This window comes from Apaloderma vittatum, unplaced genomic scaffold, assembly GCF_000703405.1.
Source record: "Apaloderma vittatum isolate BGI_N311 unplaced genomic scaffold, ASM70340v1 scaffold5834, whole genome shotgun sequence".
Classification (NCBI taxonomy): domain Eukaryota; kingdom Metazoa; phylum Chordata; class Aves; order Trogoniformes; family Trogonidae; genus Apaloderma; species Apaloderma vittatum.
In genome coordinates, this window is record NW_009712415.1 from 115,216 (window position 1) to 140,648 (window position 25,433).

The window sequence follows — 25,433 nt, forward strand, 5'->3', positions numbered from 1 at the left end:
CTCATAACTTATATATTTTCTGTGCATACAACAGTGCTGTTGACTGCCTCTGTCTCTATGTCCTCCTGGGAGTAGATGTACATTTCCTGTGCATTCCCTTGCTTTTTCCAAGTGGGTATAGCCATAGGAAGAGTAATTGCTCTAAGTTCCTGAAAAAATAAAGCTTAGTCAAACTTACTTTCCCAATTTTAAGCATATCCCTCAGACTGCATTTGAATTAGTCACTGCTGCATAGAAATGGCAGGTTTGTACTACCTGAATGTACTTTTTTTTACCACACCCTCTCCTCTGAGGCATCTCTGCTTTAATGAGTTTAAAACGCTGATGCAGTGGAACTGAAAAGAATATTTCTGAGGGGAAATCAGTGCCCATTTATCATGGCTGACCTTCCTGGAATGGCACAGCAGTGCTTACTCTTGCTTCTGTATTTGTTCAGTTCCAAAGGATTTAATAGTCCTGTAGACAGGAAGCTTCTAATTCATCAAAGTATACACACATATTTCTAAATAAATGAAAAAAAAAAGGTAAAGTGAAGTAGTGGTTCCCTCAAGAGGAAACAGATAATGTGAAAATTTAGGATAGGATAGTAGTAAGCAGCAGGTCAAGGAAGTATAGAAATAAGAGATGTCTCAGAGCAGTATTCTATAACTATGGATACAGAAGTGATCTTTTTACTGTCTCTGTGTTCTGTGGGAATATGTGTAAGAATTTTAGTACAATTTAGGCCTCATCCATGTTTTAAAATTTACTCAGAATATATTGTTTATTTGTGAACACTTATGAAAACGCAAAAGAATTCATATTCCACAGTATTTTACTTGCTCCTGCTTATGTTATATCTTTGCTGCCTAATGAACCATCTCTCTTATCTGCCACAGAGTATTTGGGTAATCAGGTAAGGCTGAAGTGGCCTTAGTAACTTTAAAGAACAGGAGACTGTTTTCTTTAATGTTCACAATAAACATATTTGCTACATTGTTACCTTGTGACTTTTTCCTAATTTTTTATTACCCTACATGCACACATTTCTTCTCTCTCCTTTTTACGCATGCAGCTATTTCAATGAGTTTTGGATTCCAGAATATGGGTTTTGGCACCCAAATATTTTTTTTTTTTCTCTAAATATGTTCAAAAGTATGTAAATGACTAAGATCACTCCCTTGTGCCTCTGTTGGAAGTTCTGCTGTCTGTGACTTCTACATCAACAGAAGTGATGATTTATTTAAAAATAAATTTCTTTATCTAGGCTAGCATGGGCGGTTTGAGTTTCTCATACTGACGGACAAAAGAAGATGCTGCTATCTAAAAGGGAAATGATATATGCCCACTGCTGAAATGCTGGTGCCATGGTCACAGCACATATATCAAAATTCCATTTTACCTCCAAGTGGGAAACAGCTAAAGTTGTCCTGTTACTTTTTCTTTTTGATTGGTCAAACACGTATTTTTCTCATAGCTGAATCTAAAGGGAAAGGTAAATATTTGTTAAAGTAGTTTCCATTAAGACACATGTTGCTAGAATTTTTTTTTTAATCTGGTTATGAAAGTAAGATCAGAATGAAAAATAACATGGATGAAGAGGGATAAACATCTTTTACAGAGTTACTTGGAGAGTTGTTTACTCTATTTTTGAAAGCTTTTTGCTTTTCCTCCATTAATAGTAACCTTAATGTGAAGAAAAACACCTCAGATGTGTAACAGCTCTGTTACTCTAACTACTAGAGTGAAAAAGACCCTCCACATACAGTGTTAGATTTTCCCCAGCAATTACTTTCTCCACAGGGAAAATGTTTTCATCTGCCACCCAGGCTTGCATCTTTCAGGTAACAAGATAGTGTACCCATGCAGATTTTTTTTTTTTTTTGTAAAAAGTTGTACATTATCACTGAAAATATCTGGTAGCTTGCTACTGTCAAAAATGAGCATGCTCCTGTGATTTGTAGATCAAAAATTCATCCAATAATAGTGGGGCTAGGACTAAAGGATCTTTACTTTCCACATTGTGTTCTATGCCTTTCAAAAATCCTCCATGCTATATTTCGATCTTACAACATTCTGATTGACATTTCACTAACTTTTAATTAACATTTCACTAGCTATTCAGATGTATTGCCATTACCAGGAAAAAGACAAACAAAATAAAACCTAAATGAATCTTATAATCCATTTGAAATGGATTAATACATTTTCTGGGTTTATGTAAGGATAAACATACATACAAGCATATGGATAAATGTGTGTACATGTTGATTATATATTAAGCCTTTCCAGTTTGATTTTATAATGGCAGATGAATTACTTGCAGAACTGCTACTTTTAAAAGTAATTTTAACATGTTTTCTCTAAGATAAGACTTTATTCTTTAAACAAAAGAATTTTAAAACATGTCTTCTTACGGTTTTACTGATTTCTTAGACCCTATATCCTCTTCCTTGATTTTCAGCAACAAAACTTCGAAAGGGAACAAGGAGTCAGGGAACAATAAAGGAATTAGTAAATTCCAAATAAATTTCCCCTTAGAAAAAACAGGTCAGGTGTCCTGGTTTGAGCTAAAACCCTCCAATTCTGTTTGGTGAATTTTACTTTTCAATTTAGTCTCTTCTAAAAGGCTGCACTTTCTGAAGTTAGCAGCAAATAATGCTTATTTGGGGCAGTGATATTGACAGGATTAGTGGTTCTTCATACTTACTTTTATCACGGTGACTATTGACGTGGGATGTGAAGTAGCTTGGGAAATTAGTTGTGTTTCTTCCAGATTTCTATTTTTTTTCATTTAAAGAGCAAGTATAAAGTATCTAGTATAGTATTCTGTTAGATACTTGGGTTGAAGAAGTGAAAGCGTCAGAAAGACATTACAGCTCTTTGATATGCAGAGAAGGCTTAAAAGAAAGATGGGCATAGACCTTTTAGTAGGGCATGTAGAAAAAAGACAAGAGGCAATGGTTTTAAACCAGTGCAGGGTAGATTAAAGCTAGATCTAAGAGGAAATTTTTTATGATAGAGGTGGAGAAACACTGGAACATGTTGCCCAGAAGAGTTGTTCCTATCCCTGGAAACACTGGAGGTCAGGTTAGATGGGCAAATGAATCTAGTGGAAGATGTCTCTACAGGAGTTAACTAGACAGCCTTTAAAGGTCATTTCCAACCCAAACTATTCTACAATTCTATGATTCTATGAAATGATTCAAAACATACCTTTGTAACTTCTCTCAGATGACCATCAGAAGCAGTTCATGAGTTAATATGTCACTGTTTGTGTACCAACAGTAAAGGTAGATATGGTCATAAGGATGTGTCATAGGAATGTATTTTTCTTTTTCATAAGTACAGGTCATGTATGAATAGTGGTTCTTCTTTTGTCTTTCACATCTGACACTTCTCACGTCTACCAGTTTGTGCACGAGAGGTATGTTGTGGTTGCCTTCAGCTATTGCAACCTCTGTTGTAGGTTTGGCATCTCTCCAGAGACTGACATCAAACACTGACGGAATTGGTGTCGTTAGCAGTCCTGTGGCCCCAAAACATTTGTTAGTTATGGCTTGATTATCTTACTTGGTTTCACCACTAAGAATGCATTTAAAAGTGTTGAGTCACATTATATTGCAACTTCTCTAGCACGTTTTTAAGGCCAGGTTGGATGGGGCTCTGAGCAGCCTGATCTGGTAGGGGATGTCTCTGCCCATGGCGAGGGAGTTGGAACTAAATTATCTTTAAGGTCCCTTCCAACCCTGACAATTCTATGATATTGTGATTCTATGACATTGCAATCCCTTATGCTGCTAAGGGATCCTGTATTATTTTGGCATTATTTTAGCAATCAAGTAAATGTTGTCAGAGGAACTACACAGCTTTAGCAGATTTTTTTTCCAATATACTTATTCTTCTTTTAAATAGGAGGAAAATGTGTGTTTTCCAAGTATTTCATCAAATACACTGACAATTTTATCCCATGACTTTCTTTCTCCACTCATCAGACTTAGAGCCACGATGATTTCTTCACCAGGCAGTTGTCCTAGACAGAGAGTAAAATACGTAATTCCTCTGACCTCCAATGCGAGTCTGACAGTTTCTTAAAATGCTCCATATTGCGTCTGGCCCAGACACCACCAGTGTTGCAGATATATTGTCCTAGTCTAGATCAGCAATGGGCAGACTTGTGGGTGGTGCTCACAGAAAAGTGTCCCTTGTGTATGGTGACGAGCATGTGGTGATAATTTGCAGTGTTTCTGGTCCTGCTGTCTTGTCAACATGCAGAGTTTCGGCTTCTGAATATGCCCTAATGAAAAGAAATTAAGTGTTCCCAGGAAAAGTCTTTCTTTCTACTCCTTTTCCTGTCAGGGCTCCAACACAGCAGAGGCCTGAAATCTGAAGCACTCTTGCTTTTGTGTGGATAAATAAGCTACCACAGTGCTCTTCAGCTGACTGCTTGACAATGTGATGTTAGAGTCTTTCTAATTCCAGTCACTAAATGAATTTCACAGCTGAAAGAGTCAGTTTGATTTGCTAGTAGGGGAAGCATACACAGATTGTTCAACATCGGTTACGAGTGTGTATCACAGGTGTTCAATACTACGCTATGGTTATGTTCTTCAGGTAGGAATATTTTTCTCACTTCAGCTCTACTGTGATATAGGTGTAAGGTACAGAAGGAATAAATAATACGTACATGGTCAGACAACAAAGGTTGAGTAAAGCAGATATTTCATCTAAGAAGCTGATGTTCCAAGCCAATTCCCTAACAGCTGGAAAATTGAAATGTAAGTAGTTTAACGAGTACTCCAGGCAAAGTCTCTTAAAACATCAGGGAAATTGTTATGTGGTACTTGTAGATAGTTTGTAAGTACACAGATGACCCCAAATACATACACTACTTTACCAAAGATTCACAGTAGGCACAGAAGATTTTGTTGTTTTTTTTTTTTTTCTAGAAAGATAGCCAGGTCTGAGTTTAGGAGACTACTTAAAGAAACTCGAAGGATTTTTGTAAGTATGAAATACATAGATACTGCATATATGATACACATTTTATATTGTATATGTGAAATATATGTATATATTATCTGAATAAAAGAAGTGCCTTTTGTAATTCTTATATACTTACCTGCTTTTTCTCTATTCGAATTGCTGGCTATAAAAACCCCAGCAAACAAAAACAAAGCCAAAATCACATGAGGAAGGACAATGAAATTGTCAGGCTGGTAACACCTGAATGTTCTGACTTTGCAGCTCTGTTCGTACTAGTTATCATACATGACTAGATTGAGTGTTTGAAAATTAGGGTTATCAAAAGCAGTTATGAGTTACCTCTTTATTTGCTACTTTCATTCATTACTCTAAATGCTGTAGAAGAGCAAGCACAGACTACTTAAAAATTAATGAAGAACTGCCTGTCTAACTTATGAAATATGGATGTGACAAAAGTCTTGTGAAGACTTTTTTTTTGCTATGTTGACATCATCACCTCTGTTAAACCATACTTCATGTTTCAGGTATCTCAATTTTTCCTTGTAGCTCTAGTTAGAAGTGATGTAAAGTAGAGTTAACACTGTTCAACTGTATAGGTCTTTTGAATTGATTCTAATCTTCATTAATAGAGATTTTCCTAATGACAGAAAAGGACCCAAGTATTTTTTGAGAACTAGCAAGTTTTTTATTGGAAGACAACATTAGGAGTGCTATGCATGGGAAATGCTGTCAAGAAAGACTGAGTTCTGTGTCTGGTGGCTTCATTTCTTCAAGGTAAAAACCCTGAAGCAACAAAATAAAGAAATCTTTATTCTGCAAGTACCAACTTTTTATTACTAGCAAACATTCATTAATTACATTTAGACAAATTGAGAGCTTCCATATATATATATACCTATTATTTAGTTTAGCCTATTGGGAGGGGGTGGAGTAGTTGGGAGTTTTCCTGTGTGTTTTTTTCGGTTTTTTTCATAGAGATTTTGGGGACTTCTTAGACTTTGTAGTCTTAACCAGGACTCAAGATTCATAGCTTAAAATTTCAACTCAACCTTGCTATTCCCTTCTTAAAAAATTCCAATTTACCAGTGACTTCCTTCTAACCCATATATCAACCTATTGCTCATCAAGACCAACCCCTTCTGGATTTCTGACTGACTCGAGAATTTTTTTATTTCATGTTCACCTGATTGTATGTCAGACTCTTTTTTTCAGACTCTTGTATACTGTGAGACTGTACTATCTCATGCCTTTAAATTAGACAAATATATTCTCTTGAAACTAAGAGTTGTCTGACCTCCTTGTTCAGTAATATTCCAGTGACACTGCAGTAAGCTCTTGCTGTTTGAATAATAATGAAAGTGGAGGAATAGTATCTCACAGATGGAGAAGTCTGCAGGTTTTCTGATTAGGTCTAATAAAGACACATTTGTCCTGCAACCGATAACAGGTATTGGCATGAATGACATTGTTGAAATGCAGAACATGAATTGAAATAGCATATTTTTTACAAACCAAATTGCATTTCAATTACCAACCACAAAAATAAATAAAAAAAATACCCTGCCTGACTATTTTTGTAGCATTTTTTTTTAATTAAATGATCAAAATGTTTAAGATTAGGGAGCTTTATTTCACATGATTCAGGGTAAGCTCCTCACTTGTCTAAGTTACTACTTCGCTAAGCTGCAAGATGACTTACTTCTGACAAGTGAAGGATTTAATATGAAGTTAAGATAGAGAATCTTTATTAAATTGTGTCTCATATTCTGGCTTACAAGGAGATTGCTCTGTATGCTAATGTAGCAGTCAAAATAATAAATATCTCCTCTGGTGTCTCACTGGAACAAGGATGGTGTGAATAGAATAGGTAAACTCTCTTTGACTTTCTAAGAAGTCACATACACTTTTGCTTTGGAAATTACAAGTTCTGCAGTGCCATCTCCTGGGAATTGCCAATTATTATAGCCAAAAGCGAGGAGTCAGTATGCGAGCGTTTTGGAGGCAGCACCACCTTCTACATAAAATTTGCTTTTTCTTCTCTAAAAATGAAAAAATGAGAAATAGTTTAACGTGGCAATGAAGCTCTTCAACTATATATGTGTATTTTAAAAATTTCCTAGCTAACAAATTATTATAAGCATCACAATGTCTAGGTATTTTACGCATCAGAAATCATACAGTCATGGAATACGTTGGGCTGGAAGGGGCCTTTAAAGTTCATCTAGTCCAATCCCCTTGCAGTGAGCAGGGACATTTTTAGCTAGATGAGGTTGCTCATCAAGCCTGACCTTGAATGTGTCCAGAGATGGGAGCTCTGCCACCTCTCTGGGCAACCTGTGCCAGTATTTCACCACCCTCATAGTGAAGAATTTTTTTCTAACTACTAATCCAAATCTGCCTTGCTTTAGTTTAAAACCATCGTCTCTCGTCCTATCACTACACACCCTTGTAAACAGTCCCTCCTCAGCTTTCCTGCAGGCCCCCTTCAGGTATTGGAAGGCCTCTAGAAGGTCTCCTTGGAGCCTTCTCTTTTGCAGGCTGAACAACCTCACATATTTTTTTTTAGGATTTAGATAAAACAAATCAGAAAAATGTGATTATTTTTTTCAGACTTAGCACAAAATGTTCTCCTTCAAACTAAAAATTAGCTGAAATTGTGGAAAGGAGAGCTTTATTCAAGCTGTGACCATGAGCTGTCAGATAAAGAGGTTTTTTACTTGTTTAATCTAAAATAGTTAACATAAACCTGTTATTCTTTCTCTAACTCGTATTTAGGGGATAAATGTAAAGAATGGCACTCTTTAAAGGCACTCTGGGCATACAAACAAATCACAAGCCCCACTTTTTTCACTTATCTAGCTCTTTATTTCATTGTTGTGCTTAGTTTTAATTCCAGTTGCCCTTACAAGGAGACTATAAAATATTCCAGTCTCTTGATTTGCTGCTCTGATTTATACGCAGCTAAGTTCACAGGTTAGGATGAATTCATTTGTGATGAGCAGCACCTGTTCTGTGTGGTGTCCCTACCTGCAAGATGCATGATGAGACTATATATTTTGTTTGTAATATTTTCCTGATAAGAATTATCCTGTTTTATCTATGATGTTTCTGAAATACAACATTTCAATGTCACTTACTTGTGTAGATGGTGCCACAGTATCTCTTTAGGTATAGCTGCATTTGGACACCGGTGAAAGGCAGGGATTTTGTGGAAGGAAGAAAAGACATTTCTGGCAGACAACACTGTGGGTTTAGTTACCAGGATGTGAGATTTCTATCAGGTGCAGCTGTTTCTCTTTTTTGTATTCTTATCATCAACACATTGTTCTCCATTTTAAGAGACATGATGTATAAATGCATTACATATTAAACCAAAACCAACACTCCCCTCCTTTCCCCAGCACTTCCCTGTGACAGGAAGATAAGAACAATTAAATTTCTCATTCTTTTCAACAGATTTAAAGTTTAACAGGATATGAGAAATCCCATCAGGCACCCGTAAGAAACTGGAGGATTTGAGCACTGCAAGCTTGTGATTTGCCATAGTTACCTATGGTTTGAACAGTAATCAGAATTTTAATTCATGGACAATACATATGTAAAGCAAAAGAATTGTTCTTCTGCCCTCCTTAATTACATACACAGCATTTCTTTAGGACTCTTGTATCTTCTTCTGTTTGTTTCCAATATATATATATAAATATATACTAAAATTAAATTTATATTTATAAATTGTTTTCAAGTTTTTATAAAAATAACTTTTATGAGTTTTGCTTTAACTTTTAATGTACTTGCATTTTTACTTGATTATTTGCCTCACTAAATCTGAATACACTGCTGTTTCTATTCCTATGCTGTCCTGAAAAAGAGATGGCTAAGAATGAAACATAATCCTCCTTTATGGTCAATTGGGAATTGAACCATTGTACATGTCCCCAGGGTGTACTAGCTATGATGATATGTCCCTTAATATCCTCATCACCTTAGCATCCTCATGTCCCTTTGCATCTGTAACACATGCCTCTTATAAAGGTGATAGAGACAGATGATTCGTTGGAGGTGAGTGGGCTGAAGGCCAGCAGACAGTAGGACAGAGAACCTCACTTTGGGTCTGCTTTTTGTGTGTCTCCATCTAGCCACAGGGACGTCAGGTGCATATCACTGCCCTGGACAAAGGATCTCTGAAAAGGAAAAGAGTACTACATGGGTTCTCCCTCCTCCTCAGATTTTAGTTTCAATGTGGAAAGATGGGATAAGGCTGTAAGAAGTTTAGAATAGTACTACAGTTAAAGGGCTTTCTAAGACACTCCAAAGAATAGTATACAAACAATAGTGACTCCTGCTATACATTTTCATGTGAACATTGATATCAAAGTAAAAAACCACTTAAAATTGTACAATTTCCCAAGTAATATTTGTGAATATTTCCCAAATAATTGGCCCTACTTTGAGCATTTGCCTCTAAAAGACTTACTTCTATCCTTACAACTAGGAAAATTGTCCTACTGAATCATGAATGTGATGTTATTTTACCATGGAAGGGTTGCATAAAGCTATGCATGAGGTTCTTCTGAAGAATGAGAATTGCCAGAGATAACTGTTCTCATTAAGGAAATTATCACTTGTGGCTTCCAAAGTACACACTAATCATGTTTTAAAAAACTGTTCCCAATTGGCTGATACTTTGAGTAGTGTAACATGCAACGAATACTGGCAGAGAAGCATAAAAAAAGGGACAATGAAACTACATAGCAGCATGCAATGGTGGAGGTTTGAGAGGGAAGCTATATAGTGCTAAGTTCACTTTTTTTTTTAATTGTCCATTAATGATACAAGAACATATCAGCTGGAGTTGTGTATCAGTCTAACTGAAAAGCAGAAAAATAATGCTCTTCAGATGGGGAAAAAAGAGCAGGACAACATGGTTGGAATAAGAGAATCTGAATTACAGGGCTTTGGTCAGACAGAATTACTTGAAAATCACAAATGTAAATATCTGGATTTTAGTTGTGGACGTCAAAATGGTTTTAAGTATAAAATGCAGTAAAGCAAAGGGAAAATAGAAGAATGCTACCGAGAAGGAGGTAGTGTGACTGATTTTAAACATACAGACAAATAGCACATCATCACACAAATGATAGTGCCTGTCTGCACTGCTTTGATGAAAACATGTCTGAGGTACTCTGTGATCTCTTCATTCTGGAAAATGACAAACGATAAATGCTGTTACTAAAAGTGACTAAGCCTCTGAGAGAAGTGTGTTAATGGAAAAAAAAAAAGATGAAAGACCTTACATATAGACGAAAAGACTCAGTGATATGGCTGGAAACTCAGTTATTTCTTATCCTTGACTTCCCATGACTTGATCCCTGCATAGGCTGCAGCAGTCACAGTTTCAGAAATTACCAACCCACTCTGTCCAGCACTATTCCATGCTACAAATCTCCTCCTCCTTCCACTTTTTGGCCAGCTGTTCTCTTCCTGGCTGTTTGCAGGGCAGTTCTGCATCCTGTGTGGGGTGAGCCAAGATCAGGAGGTCTTGGCTGATGCCTGTCCTGAGACAAGGAGATTTGCTGTGCCACAGTTGGTAAAATCTGCTCTTCAAAATGTTTACGTTGTCCTCTAAACTAGGAGGTTTCTTAGAGCTCAAGGTTATTCAAAGCATGCTAAATAACAAATCAAGATCAGAATGGGAACTGCCACTATTATGCTGCTGGGCAAAGCCTTGAGGTCCTTGTAAGTTGACCAGTGAGTGCAATTCAAGCTCCTGCCATCTTAGAAAAATATGGTAAAAATGGAGACGATAGCAAGAATTAGCAGCATCCACAGCTGAAAGTACGGAATGATAACAGCCAGAGGAATGAATAGAGACAACAGGATTTTTCAGCTGTAGAAAGGAGACAGATGAGAAGAGACCTCTAAAACCTTAAGTTTTGTGGAGAGTTGTTAAGGAAGGAGTTCACTGTTTCTTTTCATAACAGAGGGAAGGGAGATCAAATAAAAGCAATAATAGTTACCACTTGGTTTGGAGTTTAAGTCAAATGAAATTTGAGAGTTTTCACTGTGTGAAAATAGTTTAAACTATTAGACACTTTTCCTCAAGGAGCTGGAGATAATAAATAAATATATGTGCGTATGAAGAGGAACTGGGCAGGTGTGTGAGAAAAAACTCTGTGGAGGGTTATTAATTAGTCATTATTTTGGCTCAGGAAATCCCTTACTCTCCTTCAGGCTGAGCAAAACCTAAGGGAACAGGATTATGTGACTCCTTTGTTCTTAAACTCTTTTCTATGCATGTGTCAGTCTCAGAAAATTCAGCATTGAAAGAGCTCCTGGTCTGTCCAGTAAGGGCTTTCTTGTAGACTTAGTGCTGACACCTGGTGGAGTTTTTCCAAGACCTCTCAGCTTTAATTAGAGAACAGATATGGTGCATAGTTTTATTAATACCATAGAGCCACATCAAATTTTGTCTTGTATTGATAGACTAGTCTTTCTTAGTTCTGTCTTAAACTGGTATTAGCTTGCTTGTAGTGTACTCTGTCCTGGATATTGCCATGTTCTGTGTGGGATGAGTATATATTCCACTACATTAAATTTGTAACATGTTTTGGGATTCTTTGAGATGAAATGAGCTATATAAATGCAAGCTGCTATTATGTTTGCAAAATCTATGTGACTGTGAAGATCGATCTTCCAGAAAAATGTCAGTACATACAACCACTTTATTATTTCTGGAGGCCGAGAATTAGAAAGGGATAGAAAATAACCTCAGCAGACTGGATAAAACTGTTTTATTTTGGTTTCTTTTCCTTCCTGAGAGAAAATGATGGACTCAGTAAGTATCAAATACTTGACCTTTTATAGTCCATATAGCCTATCATCCCTACATATTATAAACCCTGTCTTTCTCTACATGAAGAAATATGGTAATGAATAATGCATATATATATGAAATATACTAAAATAAATCTGGGATTAAATATTTAGAAACAATTTTTTTCAAATTACCTTTTAAAAAAAAAACATTACTTAATGATGTAGAAATCTGTCCACATGCTGATGTGTCCTAGATGGGTTTTATGCACAGAATACTTCCTTCCTGCATGTTTCACAAAGCCACATTTTAGACATTCAGCACAACATCCTTTTTATCACAGACTAGACTACTGAATTTCAAAGCAGAGGTCTAAGTGATAGAGCCAAGCTCAAGTAGACTACAAATAACAAAACAGCAGCAAGAGACATGGGTCCTACCTTATTATCTCTGAGCTGCAAGTTAGCACTGGCAAGTTCTTTCAGCACTGGCAGGATACCTACCTGATTTCACTGGGAAAGATGAGTGATGTGTTCCCTTGAGACGCTTGTGAACCTGTGGATGCACTCAGCAGACTGTATACACTGAGTGGTATGCACAGGCCACACCCCGGTTGAGGTGTAGAAATTATTTTTTGTGTCGGCCAAATCTTACAGGGTTGTGGGTAGCTCTGACTCTGGTAGTCTCTTGGCCAGAGCAGTAGACTTGACAAATTTAACTTGCATTCTTAAATTTTCCACTGGGCACATAAGACCTGTTTCAACAGCCGTTGACATCACTAGGCATATGTCCAAAGGCTTAGTGGACACTGGATTAGCCATAATTTAGTCAATAGTTTCTTCTGCTCTTTTTAATTACAAAATAGCAAGAATTCATATACTTCCACTTTTACAGTGAGCACTACAACAGACACCGAAATATATTTACAAACAAATTTGTGAATCTGGCTCACTGTTATTCTTTAGATAATTTATTAACCCTATCTGTTTAGGCAATTGCCAGCTACTTGTAAAATGTCCTTATTTTGGGAGGAATTTCAAACATACGTTCAAAGACTGGTTTTGCGACATAGAGAGAAGTGAATTCATTTTTTTTTATTTTCCATTAGATATTTGGCAACAATTATTCTTCAGGACAAAAGTATTTTTTTCATGCCACCGAGTGACAGCAGAAATAGCCTCTTTCTATATTCCTCCACAAAAAAACTGCATGGAAATTATAGTTGTTCATTAACAAACTCTAGGATGAAAAATAATTTCTTACAGTGGCTGGTGGAAAGAAACAAATACTACAAAATCAACTTTTGTGAAAATTGAGATAGTCTGAAACCAAACAGAAAACAGAGTAAAGCACCACATAATATTCCCAAAGAAGAATTCTGGGTGTACCAGAAGTCTTTATTTATCTGACATGAAGCTTGTGGTTCTGGGCACATCAACTGCTTAGTAGAAAATTTCCATTAAAATCTCTCCCTTTCTAACCATGAAAAAATGACAACTTTTGCAAGTCTTCTATTCTACGAACTTTTTAAAAAAGCTCTGTAGAGAAAAAAGTCCTTAGATGCTACATTTCTCAAATGATGTACTTTTAGCTTGCTGATAGGACTTCTTACTAAACAGACTCATTGAAGAAAAACGTGTAATTTTGTTGCACTGCATGTCAACTCATTGACAATAATTGAATTCACAAGCCAGAGAGGATGCTCCCTGCAAACAATTTGACAAGGGGGGATTAAAGTCCTGGCTCCAAAGCCTAAAAGCCGCAGAAGTGCCCGATAGGAGAAATCATCAGCGCTCCCCTCAGAAACTTCCTATCATGCATTAGCCTACTTTCTAGACTATCTGGTTCCCCTCAGCTTTCCCAGCATCCACTACAAATTCCTCTCTATGCTTTCCATTTGTTTTTCAAAGCAGTTACCAGTGAACAAGCAAAACCTTGTCCACTGTTGCTAAGGGAAGACAACAAGGAGACCCTGAAAACATCGGCACAGGGGTGCTAAAAGTCCTCATTTTGGGTTTACAGGAGAACAATCTGAGCTGTCACGTAGAGGAATTCTGGTTGAAACACTTCAGATCTTTTCCTGTGGTGCAATGGGCAAGATCTCCAAATCTCTGCCTGTGATTCAGCTGAGAATCTCCACTGCTCAGGAGGCAATAAAATGGAAAATCTCAAAGCAATTTATGCATTTTTTTTATTCTATTCTTTTGCTCTTGCCAAGTCCAGGGCCCCATTCTGAAGTTATCTGAACTGATAGAGTTTTCATCCTCTAGACTGTTGCTCCAGAAGTCTCAGTAGATTTTTGTCATGTGTTTTCTTCTAAGCTTGTACGGGAACTTGAAATGCAAAGTGAAGGCTTTTCAAGTCATATTTGTCAGGAGCTATTTACTTTTTCATCTGAAATGGTTCTTGTACTTTGTGCTTGATACCTTTACAAGTTGGGCTCCGTTTGCATATGTCAGCCATGAGATTTTTCCTTCAGTCTTTGACATAAGATAACAAACTATTGGTCCATTTATTTTTTTGTTTTGTTTTCAAGAAAAACTGGTGGCTTTTATACTCCTAACAAAATAATAAAGTATAAAACATCAACTTAGTTTTAGAAGTAGAGATCTGAGGCATGACAAAAATTGACACTAGCCTAGCTGAGACAAAGCTAACACCTCAAAATATTCAATGGCTGAGTTACTTGCATTTTTACCCTAAGAATTAATCCCAAATTTCATCTATAGATGAATTCTTTTTTATTATATATGAACTTGCATGTTTAAACTGGAATAAGAGAAAAATAGAACTTTCTCCATGATTTGAAATACATCTTTTTCTAGCCAGTGTTTACCATGAGCTGTTTTCAAACCTCAGCAGTCCTCCAGCACTTGCCATCTCTTGCCTACCTGGCAATGGTCTTTTTGCCCACAGTACCAAACTGATGTAAACAATTTGCTGCCACTCACGAGTGCAGCCCTTTTGCCTATTTCTCTGTCCTTGTCTTCATTTCCCTTCTTTTTTTTTCTTTTTGGTCAAGACTGGCACTCATTTTCTTGCCACCAACTCCCTCTGCCCCATGCAGGTGAGCTAATTTTGGGATTAACCCGGCAGAAATCTTTTTCTGTTTGGTGGGGACTAGTCTTGTGCAGGTACAAAAAGTGGCCATATCTCACTGAAAACTCTCCAAGGAGTTTGCCTCATTCTGGTAGTAACTGGTCTGCATTTTATAAGAACCTTGGTGATAAATTCTTGTCACAGCTGTGACTCCCTGTAATGTTGGGAGGAATGGATCAAGGGGGAGTCCACAGAAGCAACACCAAATTCCTATCTACACTCTCTGGAAACAATGGAAAACTGATGTGGTGTTTTCCACTGTGAAGTATTGTGCTCTCTCTAACATATTATCACAGCAATGACTGTCAAGAGAAGCATTTTTTTGAAAATAATTATTTCAGCTGGCATAAAGTAACTGTGTATAAGCCTGCTGCTCTGAATGAAGCATGATTCACTTTCATTAAGAAACGTAAATTTTTTTTTTTTAAAGTAATATTGTCAAAATCTCAGGGATTTGATCAGGCCAGTTTATCTTGGGTTTGGGAGATATTTAGTTTGTAAGAACTGAATACATTTTTAATGAAGCTCAATGTCTGAGCTATTTTAGAGTTGCAAAAGAGGAGATTTTTGTTTTGTTTCCTTCACCAGAACAGGCTTTACACACAGAGGCATCATTGTAGAATGAAAGTAAACAATTATTTTTCTGTAACAACAACTATTATTCTAACTAAATTTATTCAGCTAGGTAATATCTTTTATTTTACCTACTGATGCAGCTGTGAAAAATAAACTACTTTTCATTTATGTGATGCCTTTATGAGGTCACAAAGAAGTGAGAAAAGGAAGTTGCATGCTACAAATGTAAATTATTGAGATGGAAGTAGATTATAAAGATCGGTAGAGTGACATCTTTTATATTTCAAGTCTAGACTGCTCTGTAAAGAGATTATACAAGAATGATAGATATTGTGTTGACTCAGGGAAGCAGCTGTTTATTCATATGAGTAGATGTTTAGTGCATTTTGCTCACAAAATACCTACAGAACTGATGCATGTAAAGGCCTACAATTTTACTAATGTTTAAGAATTTCAACCAAGTTATTCAGTAATTGTGATTGTAAATGTTTTCCATACAGGTTTGGAAGAATAACTGGAGTAGTTTACAGAAAGTATAAGTTGAAAATTTTGATAGAGTTATCAGAGATTTATTTCATTTACTGAATAATAAGGATCTATTCTAAAGTTCATTTCTCAGAGAATTGTTAGTAATTAAACTCAAAAATATAACTATTAAAGTTTCTCTACTGCATGTGGTAATCTTCAGGCTGTGTGAAATCACACACAGAGCACACCACACGAAGCTGTGTCTTATGATACTTTCAAGGTAGTAGAATATTTTTAAGAGAAGAAATCAATTTTCTTTCTCTCATTAAAAATTTGATCCTGTGTAGGTACCATTTTCCTTTCCTCGCATTCACTGTCCAAAAACCTGAAAATCCTTCTAGAAAGAGTCAGATGTCATGTTTCCAAAGTCTGAAGGCAGAAAAGCTGTGCTGGCAGCCTAGGCTGTCACAAATCAGTAGTACTCTGTGGAATTTGAAATAAACCAGAGCATGTGATGTTACAGGTAAACACTGATAAGTCTAAATGGTAAATAGCTTTTTGTTTATTTGACTTTGGGGATTTCTTCCCCAGTGTGTTTAACAGATAAAAATTTCTGTCAAAGGAAAATAACTGCTATCTGTTTGCTGCAGGAGTATTTCTACTCCCAGGCTTTCATACAAATGCGTAGGACTGCACTGTCTTGTTTTTAAGAGCCCATCCCTTAAACTAGAAAATTAAAAATGTGCACAGCAGGGATTTTTGGATCTATTTTTTGCCTGCTTCTCTGATTGTACTGCCATTAAGCCTTGTTTTTCTAATCTTGTGCTGCAAAGACTAGTTATCAAGTGAAATCAGCTTAATATCTTGAAGCAATGTCTGCAAATACAAGAAGTCACACTTCGGGTTATATCTGCAGAGCTAGTCCTTTGATTTACTGTTCTTCTCGCACTTTACATGGGATTACACTGAAAGCACGTGGAAACTCTCTCTGATGCATATGCTTACATGACTATATGTGGTTTATAAATCCCCAAAAGTGATAGCTTTTGATTGTCGATGTCATACATGTAATCTCTATGATCCTGAAATTTGGTAAAAGATCCACTGTAATAAATTATTATGCAGAAAAATACATGAAATGGAGTCAAGTCTGCCCATGTAGATGCAGTACAATGCTTCCTTAAATTATTATTATTTTTTTATCTCAGTCATACATTAAAAAAAAGCCTTTAAAGGTGATGACTAGAAATCAGCCCTCTTGGGTCTTAAATAGATTTTGTGTATTAAAGAGGTCTTAACAATATGTCTTTTAATGTATGAAATGATTATGTTTTTAGAAGTCATATAATTCAAATTAAAACTTCCAATAAAATTTTTTGGAGGGAATCCTTCCTCTACTCTTAATCAAAATTCAGATTTTCTGAGTATGTTTTTCAGTACTTAACAAGTAAGAGAAAAATATTTAACATTTTAACTCTTCCATTAGCTCGCTTCAGTCAAGAAGAAGAAGAATCTTCAGGAAAATACAGATATTTCATTCTTTATAATTTTACTTTTTTTTTTTTTTAGAAAATACAGAGATAGAATGTGTTTGCTTCTATTTATAAATAATAAAACCAGAGAGATTTGATGTTGTAAACCTTAAATGAAACCTTTTTTTATTCTAAGTGTTCTATTCTATTTTTGAGAACTAAATAAATTCCTTAAAATTTATGTGTGTATAAAATAAATACATATATACATAAGTATTTATGCATGTATGTCTTTTAATGCTGGTTCTGACCTTTATTTTTCAGTTTTGTTCCTTAATAAAACAGATTATTATTATGTTAGGATACTATTTCAAGTGTTTGTCTGAGTTATAGAGAATATTTTTATCCATATTTTTTTTCTCCATTTTTACACATAGCACATACTAGGAACAGCCATTTCACACAGGTTTATGTCTAAAACCTTTATGATGACAGAAGCAGCTATCTATGGACAAAAAGAGACTGCTCATACCAAAAATCAATCTGCCTCTGAGGAAGACACTGTTCTGTCCAGGTCAGACCTCACACATGATGAGAAATCAAAAAGACAAAATTGCATTAGGAGAAATTAAATGATTTGGCTTGTTCAGTGAATGCTTAGAATTACAAATTGACAAAAACTGGAATCAGTTTTCACATGAGCTACAAACAGCAGGATTGCTCTGACCTTCAGATAAGATTAATTTGCACTAATAATTCATTGTGTTCTATGTCTCGTTGCATTTGTCATTTTCATGAATCTTCTGGAATTTTTTTTTCTTTCTCTGTACAGTTGCTGCTGTTTAAGTGTCCTGAGGGTAGAGAGTCTTGGGATGGTGCTAGGTGGTTCCGAGACAGAGGAGCGACATATGTCTTAAAAAGAAAAAGCAATATCAGTGTTCTTTTCTTTTTCTTTCTTTTTTCTTTCTTTTTTCTTTTATTTAAGGATTTGGAAAACATATTTTAAAAGAGATGTAAAACCCCCCCTCAAAACACAGTAAACTCATTTCATCCCATTCTATGCAAAATTGGCAAACAACTCAGGCCAGCTCAGGTGTGACTGAGACATCCAGAAATGAGAGACTTATAGAAGAGTTCCAGTAATTTTCTTCCTGTATGAAAATTCAGCCTATGTCTTAAAAAAACCCCAACATGAAGCAAACCGGGAAAAAAAATGTAAAAATTATAGGCCCAAATTAGGATTCATTTCATAGGAGTTTTTGAAGATACTGGTTGTCAGTGTAAATCTTGAAGTATGTATAGGACTTCTTGAGCAAGGTTCCTGTAAGAAAGAGATTTTGTCAATAATAGTGACAAATTTTAGATGCTATGAATTCTTATGTGAATTCAATATTATTTCAATGTAATCAGAAATTATACTGGCTGTGTAAACATGTATAAGCTCCTGCAATAATATCTGCAAGAACCTGTCGTAGTAATTGGAACATATTAACAGAAAACCAGGCATCCTAATTATCTCTGTTTAAAAAGAAATACAGTTTGGGTGAGTCCCGCAACCTTCAGTCTTCTGCCTCTGATCTCTGTCCTTGTCATGGAGGATCGGGATTGTTTTTTTGTTATTATTTTAGGTACATTATATTTGTCGATACTCTTGACTTAGATGACAGATAGATGACATTTTATGACAAATTAATGCAGAATACCATGAAATTCTGAAAGGTTTTTCTTGCACCTTTATGTGTATTATAGCAATTGTCTATAATAAATTAATATTGAATACGTAGTTTTCAAAATATTAATATTCTTGTGGTAACTACCACTTATTGATGCCCTGAAGTATCTCAATGTGTCATCGCTTATTCCTTCTGGACAAGTGGGAGACTGACAGCTGATGGTTTTTCTTGTCTCTCTCTCTCTCATCAGTAGCTGGAACTAAGCTGTTGGATGGACCAAATTAAAATGTTGTTGGTGGTTCCTGACTTTTGGCAGCTGCCCCGCTGTATTTTCTTGTGTTGCATAGCCCAATTCTCTGTCCAAGTCATCCTGCTCTGTGTCCCATCACTGTTTTGAGGCATGCAGTTTACAACTTTTGTAACAATATTTGGTGCTTTGATAAGCTTTTTCTTGACATATGGTTTGCTGTTGTGTCACTGGCAGTTTTGCTTTCATACTCAGGAGCAATACGTGCCTTTTGGTACCTTGACATTTACATGTTTTTATGTTACTTTTTGTTGCTCAGAATCGCTTGGTAAGGGTTTGTTTCAAGTGTCTATATCCTGCCAGAAGTTCATCCCCTTTTTTTCTTACTTGAGGCTTACAAAAACAAAGAATATATTTTTCTTTGGTTTCTTGTTTTCTTATTGTATCTGCTATGAAGTACTGCATCATTTTAACTCAATGTGCTCTGCTTATCTCCTTCTGTAATATGTTACTCTGTAGTTCATTTTATCATCTTATTTTCATTATAAGGATTAAAACATGAGAGGACAATATTTATATCTAGTAAGATGCAGGCTACTTTGTGAAATTTACTACTTGCAACATAGCACAAGAATTTTTCCAATCTACAGTCTAGTTTTGATGATAAGAGATGGTTATATAGTCTGCCAGTTCTGTGACAAATTTTTGCACTATCGCCAAAGAACTTCAGACCTTCAGTACTTTGAAGCAGAGACCTCCTTTTGTCATAATTCTGAAATACGATGTAAGCAGTTTGCATGGCTTCTAAAACCAAATATGCTTACTGCCAGACAATCTTTTTGTCTAGTGCTGTAATTACTTTAAAATACTTCTTTCGATAAGAGATTTGTGAGTTTGAGGAAAGACTCACAGGTAAATATATGAAAACAAGATTTTTTTTCCCTGCTTTAATCTTTTGACATAATAACAGTCCAGACATCCCTTCTGGCAATCTGGTTGATGCCAAATTATAGAGGTGGTTTAGGAATACATCTTGAACTTGCTTGGGCTTGTCCAATACTTTTTTTTTTCCAGCAGTTTTGCAGAAAGCTAGAAGCTGATGTAAATTAATTTGTGAATGAACTGCCAAATATATAAGCAGAAATGTTGAAATGCACAAATGTAGTACATTTTAAAATTAATTTTATTGCTTGAGAAATTGTGAGTTAAGAAAAATCAGAATGATCTTTCAGCTGATGGCTGTTTTGCAACTCTGACTTTTCTTTTCTTTTTTTTTTTAATTCCAGAAAATGAGCGTATTTTTCTGTAACCTTATCCATGTGATTGCAGTTGCTTTCTTAACAGAAGCGTTACTATTGGCACTGTATAAGTTAACCTGTAGTTTTGAACTGTAAATATTTTCCATATGTCTGAATGGGAGCCAAAAGTAGAATAAGAAAACATAGAGATTTAGCATATGTAATTATTTTCTGATTAGCAGTAGAGAACACATCACAGCTGAATCTGAGGTAATAGAAAAATTTGCTGTCTGTCATTGTACAAAATAATTTGTGAATGTAGAAATCTACAAAATTAATTTCCTCATTGCCAATTATTCACTGTTCAGCAAATCCATGGAAAAGCTATAAACTGTTGATTGGTTTGTTTTACATGTTCTTTCTGTCCTACTGCAAAACAGTATAGTTATATAAGCAAAAGCACAGCTATATTTCTCTTCTGAGTGACTTATCTCTAAAGGAGAGAAAGACTGTGCAGACACAGAAGGAGAAGGGCAATTTTTCTCTGAGAGCTGCTCATGGGAGGTGGTTTTGATCACTCATTGCAGATCAGGAATTCTAAGTTATATCCAAAGAGTAGCAGATGTTTTAAAGGAATCTGAATATCATTTGGACGCATAATGAAACAGGCTGAGACCTTTTTAGAATCACAGTGTTTTGCTGGGGTGCTATGTCTCTAGATGATTGTCTTCTCTCTGGGTTTTGTAAACAGTACCACTTCATACAAACCCTTTCAATTCAAACTTTTCACTCAGTGCTCTGCATTCTTACATTTGATAATTGCAGCTGTTAACAAGACCCATAAATGTTATAAGAGAAGGATCACCCCTTTAAGAACCCAATTTAAGTAATCTTCCAATTCTTATCTTTTCCACTGCATATAAAACACTGTTTACCTGGGTGATTATGGACCCAATAACTTCACTTAAAGGAAATTGAGATAACTTGAAATACCAGACCATTCAAAGTAGTTGTAGTAGATTGAATCTAAGCCTGTCGTTATGGAGGAAAGCTTACTTTATATTTTAAAACAACACAATAAAAGTTTACCATGAAAATCAACACTGAAGAGAAAATATTTATTACCTTAAAACTATAATAAAGTTAATAACTTTAGTGATTTTTTCATGTCAAGGGATAAAAAAAGAGAAAATTTTAAAAAGTACAAAAATTATTAATAATAGTCTATTTCTTGTATAATCTGTGAATTTCATATTGGTGTCAGTTATTAGAGATACTTTCTTGTGTTCTTCTCTTTGTTTCAAATTTCCTTTTCTGAGTATAGCTGATTTTTCAGCTAGCAGAGCAAACATACTTTTAATCATTTTTTTCTTTACAGAGTTTCTTGTGTAATTCTGCAAGCCTGAGCCATTTTTCCTTTTCTGAATGTACTTTGAACTTTTGCTTTGATTTGGAAATACTTTGCTTTGGAAATACTTTGCTTTTTCCATCTCTACCTGGAGCTGAGGAAGGTTTGGTTTCTATCAGATTTGATCCGTTACTTGTTTGGACTACAGTTGTTCAGGATAACTGTTCTCCATCTCTTGTTTTATCTCTGTGCCAAAATTCTTTTTACACCGTGATCATTGCATACTTCAAAATAGTTTGTGTAACAGACAGTTTTCATCACATCAATGTCATAACCTCACATTTAGTAATAATTATTTCTGTAAGTCACTGTATTGATATTGAGTAAAGCTATGTGTCTTATTGTGCTATTTAGCCTATAGGCTTGGAATCTCACTAACTTATTTATAAAACAATGAAGCTGGGAACATTCCAGGATATTCCAGGATATTCATCTTCTAAAATCTCTCTTTTGTATTTTTCAGTCTCGTTGCTTTCAATTATTAGATGTCTGGCTGAAGAAGCAAGCCAAGTACTCTCTTCATTAGCAGTGGAAAAAAAATTGAAGTGTCTCTCCTTAACAACACATTAGACTAAAGAACAAAACTAGAGGCAAATGATACTTTTATTTTCTGAATCTTGAAAAACAAAACAAAACACAAAATGCATCCTGCCTTAGCCAGAGGATAGAAAAAAGTGGACAATTCATAGACATGAGAAGTTTTTACTAGAGAAGCAACATAGACTCTTCTGTAACTTAATTGCCTTTTGCCACCAGTTGATGAAGTGTGGGAGACACTTAGCAAGCCTTGACTGTATGTGAGTGGATATACAGGCTAGGAATGAGGTTACTCTTTAACTTGATCTAGAACCTATCTGTCCTTGGCAAGGAAAAAATAAATTAGTCACAAAATCTCTTTCTGCAGTCTGGCCTGTTTGACAAAGGGAAAGGGCTCAACTGTGCCCCAGAAGTGCTGGTGAGCTGCAGCTGTGGGTGCCCGCAAGTGAATGCAAACACTGACCAGGACATGGCACAGCAGCACGTCTCTCCATATAGATGCTCAGGCCCAGAGTAGACTAAACATGTGGTTATTCACCTGGAATAATCCCGAGCTGTAACTAACAGCTCCCAGTCATGTCTGACCAAGCTGATAGCCTTTTATGAGGACATAACCAGGTGGATAGATGATGACAGTGCAGTGGACATGGTTTATCTTGATTTTAGTAAAGCATTTGACACTATCTCCCACAGTATCGTTGTAGCTAAACTGATGACTTGTGGTCTGGGTGATTGAGTAGTGAGGTGGATTATGAACTGGTTGAAGAAAAGAAGTCAAAGAGTTGTGGTCAATGGGACAGAGTCTAGCTGGAGGCCTGTATCTAGTGGAGTCCCTCAGGGATTTGTGCTGGGACTAGTACTATAAGATATATTCATCAACGACCTAAATGAGGGAACAGAGTGCACTGTCAGCAAGTTTACTGTTACACAAAACTGGGAGGAGTGACTGACACACCAAAAGGCTGTGCTGCCATTCAGCAAGACCTAGACAGACTGGAGAGTTGGGTGGGGAGAAATTTTATGAAGTACAAGAAGGGCAAATGTAGAGCCTTGCACCTGGGAAAGAACAATCCCATGTACTGTTACGGGTTGGAGACTGACCTGTTGGAGAGCAGTGCAGGGGAAAGGACTTGGGTGTCCTGGTGGACAGCAGGATGGTCATGAGCCAGCAATGTGCCCTCGTGGCCAAGAAGGCCAATGGCATCCTGGGGTGTATTAGAAGGGAGGTGGCTAGTAGGTCGACAGAGGTCCTCCTGCCCCTCTACTCTGCCCTGGTGAGGCCACATCTGGAATATTGTGTCCAGTTCTGGGCCCCTCCATTCAAGAAGGACAGGGAACTGCTTGAGAGAGTCCAGCGCAGAGCCACAAAGATGATGAAAGGAGTGGAACATCTCCCTTATGAGGAAAGGCTGAAAGAGCTGGGTCTCTTTAGCTTGGAGGAGGGTGAGGATTGACCTCATAAATGTTTATAAATATGTCAAAGGGGAGTGTCAGGAGGACGGAGCCAGGCTCTTCTCAGCGACGTCCAATGACAGGACAAGGGGCAATGGGTACAAGCTGGCTCATAGGATGTTCCACAAAAACATCAGAAAAAACTTTTTCCCTGTGAGGGTGACAGAGCACTGGAACAGGCTGCCCAGGGAGGTTGTGGAGTCTCCTTCTCTGGAGACATTCAAAACCCACCTGGACACATTCTTGCATGACCTTCTCTAGGTGATCCTGCTCTGGCAGGGGGGTTGAACTAGATGATCTTTCAAGGTCCCCTCTGGCACCTAAAATTCTGTCATTCTGTGATTGATTCTCTTTTTTTCGGTTCACTGAGACCAGCGCAATTTCAGGTGTGTCTGGTTTTGTGTTAGCCTATTCACTTACCCCAGGACTGAAATGAGCTCAGTCTTTCAGCTCTTCTATCATCTGCAGAGAATTTCATCTGATATCAAGCACAGTGCCATGTTGTATTTGAGTTCTGACTGTGTACGTAAAAGAAGGTGATTGAATATTTTTGGAAAGAAGATAGGACTTATGGAGCCTCTGATAATTTTTAGGAGCAACTGATGTCATTATCTTCCCAGAATGAAACAAATGAACATCTTTCCCTCCTCAAAAACGAGACCTCCGAACTGAGGGCAAAGCTGTTACTGAACTGTTTTATTCTGAAATGTCCAATAGGTTATATAAGCTTTGAATGCTTTTTTGTTCATAATTCTGATACTAATTGCACTCTTAGGTATGAACACAAAACTGAGGTTGATTTCTTTAAACATCAGTACTATAAATACAAGATAGACACTGGATGCCATCTTATGGAATGTCATATCAAAGTTTTAGTGAGAGAAGCGTGCACACAAGCGAGTGAAAGAAGCGTTCCCACATCTCTTTCACTGCCCATTTTATCTCTGGACATTTCTGCAATTTTATAGTAAGAAGATGCTGGCTCTTAAAACTGAGAGGTTAGATGAGTTTATATTCCCAGTGTTTCTGTTCTTTTGGGAAATGTGGGCCCATGACTTAGTGTCTAGAGTTTAGACCAAGCCCTGAGATGCCTTAATGCTTCCAATTTTCCAATCCTGTTCCAGTTTCAGCCTTATATATAGGTTGCAGGCAAACATTAATGTGCAACATAGACTGTTTACAAGTGATCATTTCAGCTAATGCTGACTCCTGTGGTTTTATTTGGTAAATCTTGTTATTTTTTCCCTGATGCAACTTTTGAGTGCTTTATGTCTATGCTTGCATTTTTCATACTATCAAAAACACAGGAAAAAATGAAGATTGTGAGACACAGTTATCTGAACACCTATGAATATATAAACATAAACATCTCATTCACTCACTTTGTTAAAAAAATATAAAAACAATAAACACTGAATTAGACAGTGCTGATGTCAAAATGCAGCAATCTGTTCTGTCACTAGCATTTCTACTATTTTGTTCCT